Raw genomic sequence first — 7,814 nt, 5'->3', positions numbered from 1 at the left:
CAGGTGGCCGGGTCAACGCAGGAGGACGCAGGCGAGGCGACCGGATCGGGCTCCTCCCGATCCACTGCGGCGAGGGTGCAGCGGAGGAGGGAAGGTCACCGGCGGCGACGGACGGCGGGGAAGGTAGCGCGGGGCACGGATCTGGCCTTCGGGCACCGGATCTGGCCGGTGGCGAGGCGGGGACACCGACGGCAGCAAGCGACGGTGGCGGTGGTTCCCTGCAGGGAAGAGAGGAGAGTCGAGTGAGGGAGAGGCGCGGGCGGTGAGGAGGGAGACGGCGGCGGGGCTCCGGCCTGGTCAGCAGCTTCGGCGGCGGCGGAGAGCTCCACGGAGGCGGCGGGCGCGGGCGGCGAGGGAACTAGGCGGCGGCGTGCGAGGCGCAGGCACGGCCCCGGGCTGGCGCAGGCGCGGGATGGCGGCGGATGGGCTTGGCGGGCCCGCTTCGGGCTCGCGGGCCAGCGGCGGCGCGGGGGCGACGTGGCAGGCGCCGAATGGCTGAGGGAGGCGGCAGGGATGATGTGGCCTCCTCTGATTGGTCGGGGTGAGGTGGCTGGGCAGTGGACATGTCCAGCGTGGGGTTGGACGTCCGGCAGCGCGAGGAAGAGGAAGGCTAGGGTTAGACCGAGAATTTCGGAGGGGGAGGTGTATTTATAGGTAGATGGAGCTAGGAGAGTCCAAATGAGGAGCGGTTTTCGGCCACGCGATCGTGATCGAACGGCGGAGAGCATAGAGGGGAGTTTGCTGGGTTTTTGGCCACTTTGGAAGGGGTGTTGGGCTGCAAAGAGAAAGGGGGTTTACGGTTACCCGGTTAACCGTTGGAGTACCAAACGACCTCCAAATGACACGAAACTTGACAGGCGGTCTACCGGTGCTATACCAAGGCCACTTGGCAAGCCTCGGTCCATTCCGAGAACGTTTAACACCCACTCACGAAAAGTGAGAAGAGGGGGACGCCGGAGGATATAGGAGTGCCGGAATGCAAAACGGACAACGGGGAAAATGCTCAGATGCATGAGACGAACACGTATGCAATGCAATGCACATGATGACATGATGCAAATGATGACATGATAAAATGCAACACGCAAGCAAATAACATGGCAATGACAGCGAATAACTGGCGGACACCTGGCGCAACGAATCCGGGGCGGTCCAACACTCCTCCACTAACAAGAGATCTCGTCCCAAGATCTTAGGACCGAGACAGAAGGGAAAAAAGGATGCGGTGAAAGGCGAACTCAAGAGAAGAAGCAAAGAATCGAGAGCACCCGAGAAAAAGAGAGGAACGACGAGAATGGCGAGAATCGAAAGTTCACGGAATCAGATAGACTATGAAACCACTCTGGTTAAAACGAGATAAAAAAGGAATAAGACTGAAAGGATTTAGGCAGCACTCCAGCTGAAACATGGAGTAATAGAACAAGAACTTCACAAGACGGGATAGCACTTGACGAGATGAACAAAGCGATGCCTCCAGAAAAATTGAAGTAGTGGAATGAAAAGAACTTTGAAGGAAGGAATGAACGGAGTTGTTGAGAAAATCAACAACGAAAGAATAAGCTTGTTGTGGACTTATGGAAAACAACTCAAAATTATGAGGTGATAACCGACCACAAGCGGGAAAGATTAAATAGATGAGGAGAACAAAGAAATGCAAAACTCCACTTCAAAGGAATATGGAGAATTAATTGCACTTTGAGATGCAAGAAGGAAGATACTTGAGCTCCTTGAACAAGAATCTTGATGAACACTTGAAGAATGAATTAAATCATGAAGAACCACCATGAAGAACTCCGGTGACAAAAAGGATGATGAGATAGAATGAAGTATGAAAGAATAAGATGAGCCTTGCGATGATTTAGATGGAGGCACTGATGAAATGGCTGAGGAAGTTTGAACTCCGGAAAAGAAAAGATGAAAACACTTGAAACTAGAATTTATTCATCAAGAACAAACTCCGAAGAAAGGGATTAATCACTTGGATGGAATAAGAATAAGATTTATTGTATGCTTATCCTTCATCAAATTAAATTGATGACAACCAATGGATTTTGCATACTACTTATTCTTCTTGAAAATGATTGAGAAGAGATATAGCGCGAACTTGAGAAAGTCTTCATGAACCACCGGTAGGATTGAAAAGAACGAATGAATTAATATGATGATCAAGGAAAAAGAATGTTCAACGAACCACTGTAAGAATTCTGAAATGACTTATGAAAGAGACTGAATCACCGGGAAGAATTAGAAGAACCAATATGCTCGAGGGGATTTAGATGCAAAAGGACAAAGAGATCATGAGCTGATTAAAGAACACTTGAAGGAAGCACCGGAATAAATAGAGAATGATAACTGGAATGATGGCCTCCGAGAAACAACTCCTAACATACTCCGGATGGGTAAGAAAAGAATATCTGACAAACTGAAATAATTCGAGAGGATAACATGAGGCTAGAACCGCGAAACTTCGAGAGAATGAACAAGATTTAAGAGGAACTCTTCTTCGATCTTCAACTGATGACGGGAAAAACACCACCAAAAATACTGAGATACTCCGGGAGAATGGAAAGCAAGGAGGTTGGGCCAACAATGAAATGATTTGAAATCGATCTTGAAAGGCATGTGACTGATGGAATCCATTCTTACGTCACACTTAAAAGAATTGAGAATCACTCCGGGGGAATTAGAAAGAGTCGGATAAGATCCTGGGAAAAGACCTGTGGGTTAGGGCCCACTGAAAGAAACACCGTTGAAAAGGATTGATGAACAGATAGAAGATGCACCGGAACAATTGAAATACTTGAATGAGGTGACAACCTTGAATTAATTGGAACACAGACGAATCTCCTGAAATGTCTTCCGAACTCCGGAATGATTGAATGGCGAGAGGCGAACGAGCAAAGGGAAATATTTGAGCTGAGGGAAAGAATACGATCGACAATGAAAAACTTGAATTTGGATCCACCGGAGAAGAAAAAGAGATGAAGAATGTTGAACAAGACGAGAATTCACCGGTTGAGATAATTTACGAAAAACTGAAGAGGTTCCGCATGAATGAAATTGATGCTCGAAACAGACTCAGGATCCGGGAAGAAGAGGGTGGGAGGGCGGGAAAAACAAAGGCAACTTGGAGGGGGAAAACGACGAATAACTTGAAGAGAAGACACCGGTTGAAAAGAAGGCAAAGGCTTCACACGAGTAGGATGGATACTCGATTATGAACTCCGGCTTTGAGAAGAAAAGGGTGGGCGGGTGGGAAAAGAAAACAACTGAGGATTGAACTCGAAGAAGAAGGGGCTCGAGTCAACTTGACGAGAAATGCACCGGATGAAAAGAGCTGAGGAACAACGATCGGAAAACCAACTGCGTGATCCTAAAGAAATATTTGAAGGGGAAGAGGAGTAATTCAAAACACCTACATCAAGATTCCTCACCAGAGCGACGAAGGGGCTGAGGAGTAAAAAGAATTCCTACACTCCAATATAACTAGACTCCGAAAAACAATTTTCTTCTAGACTCAACAACGGCCAAACTACACAATCAATCAAGGGGGCTCCTAGGGTCGGTCGAGGCTCTGATACCAACTTGTCACGCCCAATATGCGACTCTATCCAAAAGGAACTCGAAGGTCCCACCAAGGGTAGACCCGCATATTGAAACGCTTTTGCAAGGTGGATATCATTACATCAACATTACATAATAGATGGGGATACATACAAGAGGCATACAATGCCTCACGAATACAACATCACAATACATAAGAGCATCATCCGACTACGGATGAAACACAAACAGAAACTCAAACGACATCCACCCTGCTAGCCCAGGCTGCCGACCTGGAACCTATCCCTGATCAAAGAAGAAGCAGAAGAAGAACTCCAACACAAGCAAACATCACTCTCGCGTCATGATCATCGCAAAACCTGTACCTGCAACTGTTGTTGTAGTAATCTGTGAGCCACGAGGACTCAGCAATCCCATTACCATGGGTATCAAGACTAGCAAAGCTTAAAGGGAAAGGAAGGGGTAAAGTGGTGAGGTTGCAGCAGCGACTAAGCATATATGGTGGCTAACATACGCAAATAAGAGCGAGAAGAGAGAAAATGGAACGGTCGTGAAGCTAGCAATGATCAAGAAGTGATCCTGAACTCCTACTTACGTCAAACATAACCCAGAAACCGTGTTCACTTCCCGGACTCCGCCGAAAAGAGACCATCACGGCTACACACACGGTTGATGCATTTTATTTCGGATCTGGTGTCAAGTTATCTACAACCGGACATTAACAAATTCCCATCTGCCTATAACCGCAGGCACGGCTTTCGAAAGATTATACCCTACAGGGGTGTCCCAACTTAGCCCATGATAAGCTCTCGCGATCAATGAAGGATATACCTTCTCCCAGGAAGACCCGATCAGACTCGGAATCCCGGTATACAAGACATTTCAATAATGGTAAAACAAGACCAGCAAAGCCGCCCGAATGTGCCGACAAATCCTGATAGGAGCTGCACATATCTCGTTCTCAGGGCACACCGGATTGTCCAAACTTCCGGTAGGCCAGCCCAGAGTTGCCCCTGGTGGCCACCGGCGGTTGACGGGTTGGACCAACACTCACGACGAGCACTGCCCGGGGGGGTAAAATAAAGATGACCCTCGAGAGTGCGACTCCCAAGGGAAAAAGGGCTAGGTGAGGCAAATGGTAAAACCAAGGTTGGGCCTTGCTGGAGGAGTTTTATTCAAAGCGAACTATCAAGGGGGTCCCATAAATCACCCGACCGCGTAAGGAACGCAAAATCCGGGAACATAACACCGGTATGACGGAAACTAGGGCGGCAAGAGTGGAACAAAACACCAGGCATAAGGCCGAGTCTTCAACCCTTTACCAAGTATCTAGATGCATTAATAATATAAGAGATATTGTGATATCCCAACATAACCCTGTCCACCATGGAGCAATCTTCAACTTCACCTGCAACTAACAACGCTATAAGAGGGGCTGAGCAAAAGCGGTAACATAGCCAAACAATGGTTTGCATAGGAAGGGTGTCAAAGGTTAGAGGTTCATGGCAATTTGGGATGGCTTGATGAGCAAAAGATAGGTAGCGCAGCATAGCGATAGAACGAAGCAACTAGCATAGAAATGATAGTAGTGAGATCCAGGGTAGCGGTCATCTTGCCTGAAATCCCGCAAGGAAGAAGAACGAGTCCATGAAGAAGGTGAAGCCACGAAGACGAACCAAGCGTAGACGAACGAATCCTCACGGTCGCAACAAAACGGGAACTATCGAGAAGAAGCACACAACATGGTAAACACACCACACATGAACAAGACATGATGCCCAACCAAGCATGATGCATGACAAGGCTACATGAAGCTACTCATGGCAAGAGATGATGCAAACAAGAGCAACACATCAAGGCAAGTTTAAATAAGGCCAGGAACAATATATAACAAATCCGGTAAGTCCTCATATGCATATTTCGAAATTGGTCCAAATCTGAATAAACCTTATGTTCAAGTTGCTAAACAGCAAGTTAAGATACACAAAGATGATCTACACGAAATTCTAGTCAAGTTACATATAAAGTTCATTTAGTTCGGAGCTACGGCCTAGAAGATATGAGCAAAACAAGCTAAACATGGCATTGATGCAAAATGCATTCAAACATCAAGCAAACACCTCAAAACAAGGATGCAACATGATAATATGAAGCTTCATGCAAAATCAATCAAGTTTCATATATAACACACTCAAAACGGAGCAACGGTTCAACACTCACACACTACAAGTTATAGCAACAACCTGTCCAAAAACAGCAACTAGGCATGTTACAAGCATCAAAACAACACGCTACAGGACGTCAACATCAAAACAAAAGGCATGGACATGATTTACAGGTAAAGCATTACAAAACATGAATACTGAGCTATCTCCAGAAATCACTAGAACATGGTCAAACACACATGGCAAGATTGCAAGTAATAACAATTTCAGACTGCAGAAAATAACATTAGGTTGCAATGTTCAGAGCTATCAAGCAACATGTTACAGGAACTTATCATGGCAAACAAATGCCTGGCATGAATCTACTAAATGCATAGATCAAATGTCCTTTAGTGACCATAAGCCAAAAGGATCAGAAAATATGATGGCACCCATGTAAACATAGCAAGATATAATACAGATTCATACATGGCAGAAACAACGATAAGTAGGCATGTTGGTGAGCTTGTACCACTCGCCACAGAGCAATACATGGCATGGAAAGGCAACCAACAGTAAGATGGCATATTTATGAAGCTAAGCATGGCCATAGCAAGTTCATAGGGTACATTTAACACTAGCAACAATCATGGCAACAACTGAACTTAATGTTAACAGGCTGGCAGCAACATTATTTAGGAACTTTGGAGCAAGATTACAACAAGCTACAGCAGGCTATAAATGCAACCAGGGGCATGAATGGATAGAGCATGACATGTAGAACAAAACATATTTAGTGAACATATCCATATTATGCATAGAATGACTTGTAGAAGCAGGTTTACATAGCATAACGAAATAACAGATTCAGCCTAGCAAAACAGTAATAACAAGTACCCTACTTAACAAGCTCGATTCACTCACCACAAGTCATTTAATGACAAGATAAGCATAGCATAAGCAAGAAGACATGTTTATGAAATAAACCAAGGCAAGAAGAAGTTCATAGCATGCAAGGATCAACTACAACAACCTCGGCAAAATTGAATAACATGTAAACAATCTGCCAGGAAACATTTTGAAGCAAAAGTAGAGCACTAAAATGACATGCTAGACTACTCCATAATTGCAAACAGGGGCATGAATGGATAGACAACAACCATATGTTCAAAACACCCTGACTGAAGTATCTCAAAATATGCTTGGATCTCTCTGTAGCATCAAGTTTACATGGCATCAAAATAACAGCAGAACAGAGACTAAAATCAGCAACATCATGATGCCTAGTTTGCATGCTTGTGCTAGTCACCACATTGATCACAAAAATACATGGTAAGCACCTCTGTAAAGATGTCATGGCATAGATCAAAACACATGTAGACATCAACCTCATAGGATGCACACATCAAACATGGCAAAAATGACAAATGAGCATGTTCTGTTAACAGACAGCAGACAACATTGTGAAGCACTCTTGCAACAATGATTCAGGCATCAAGATGAGCTCAAATGAACATGATGCAATGGTATGAAATGAATTACTCGTTGAGACGAACAATTTGACATATTACACGCGCAAAACGGAGCTACAGATGCAGAGTTACAATGCGATGAACATGGCGCGATAATGTCAGGGACACGCATTTTCTAAAGAAAAAAACAGACGCGCGCCAAATAGCTAAAAGACGCCTAGGGCGAGGGGTAAGGTTGGCGGGGCACTCACCAGAGCGGGCCGAGGCCCGGTAGGCGTAGCAGGCCGGCGGGGCAGGCAAGCGGGCCGGCAGGCGAGACCGGGGCCCAGGTGGCCGGGTCAACGCAGGAGGACGCAGGCGAGGCGACCGGATCAGGCTCCTCCCGATCCACTGCGGCGAGGGTGCGGCGGAGGAGGGAAGGTCACCGGCGGCGACGGACGGCGGGGAAGGCGGCGCGGGGCATGGATCTAACCTCCGGGCACCAGATCCGGCCGGTGGCGAGGCGGGGACGCCGACGGCAGCAAGCGACGGCGGCGGTGGTTCCCTGTGGGGAAGAGTGGAGAGTCGGGTGAGGGAGAGGCGCGGGACGGTGAGGAGGGAGACGGCGGCGGGGCTCCGGCCTGGTCAGCAGCTT

The sequence above is a fragment of the Triticum dicoccoides genome, chromosome 4B (genome assembly GCF_002162155.2).
Source record: "Triticum dicoccoides isolate Atlit2015 ecotype Zavitan chromosome 4B, WEW_v2.0, whole genome shotgun sequence".
Lineage (NCBI taxonomy): Eukaryota > Viridiplantae > Streptophyta > Magnoliopsida > Poales > Poaceae > Triticum > Triticum dicoccoides.
The sequence above is the reverse complement of the archived record's forward strand: the minus strand, read 5'-3'. Positions refer to the sequence as shown.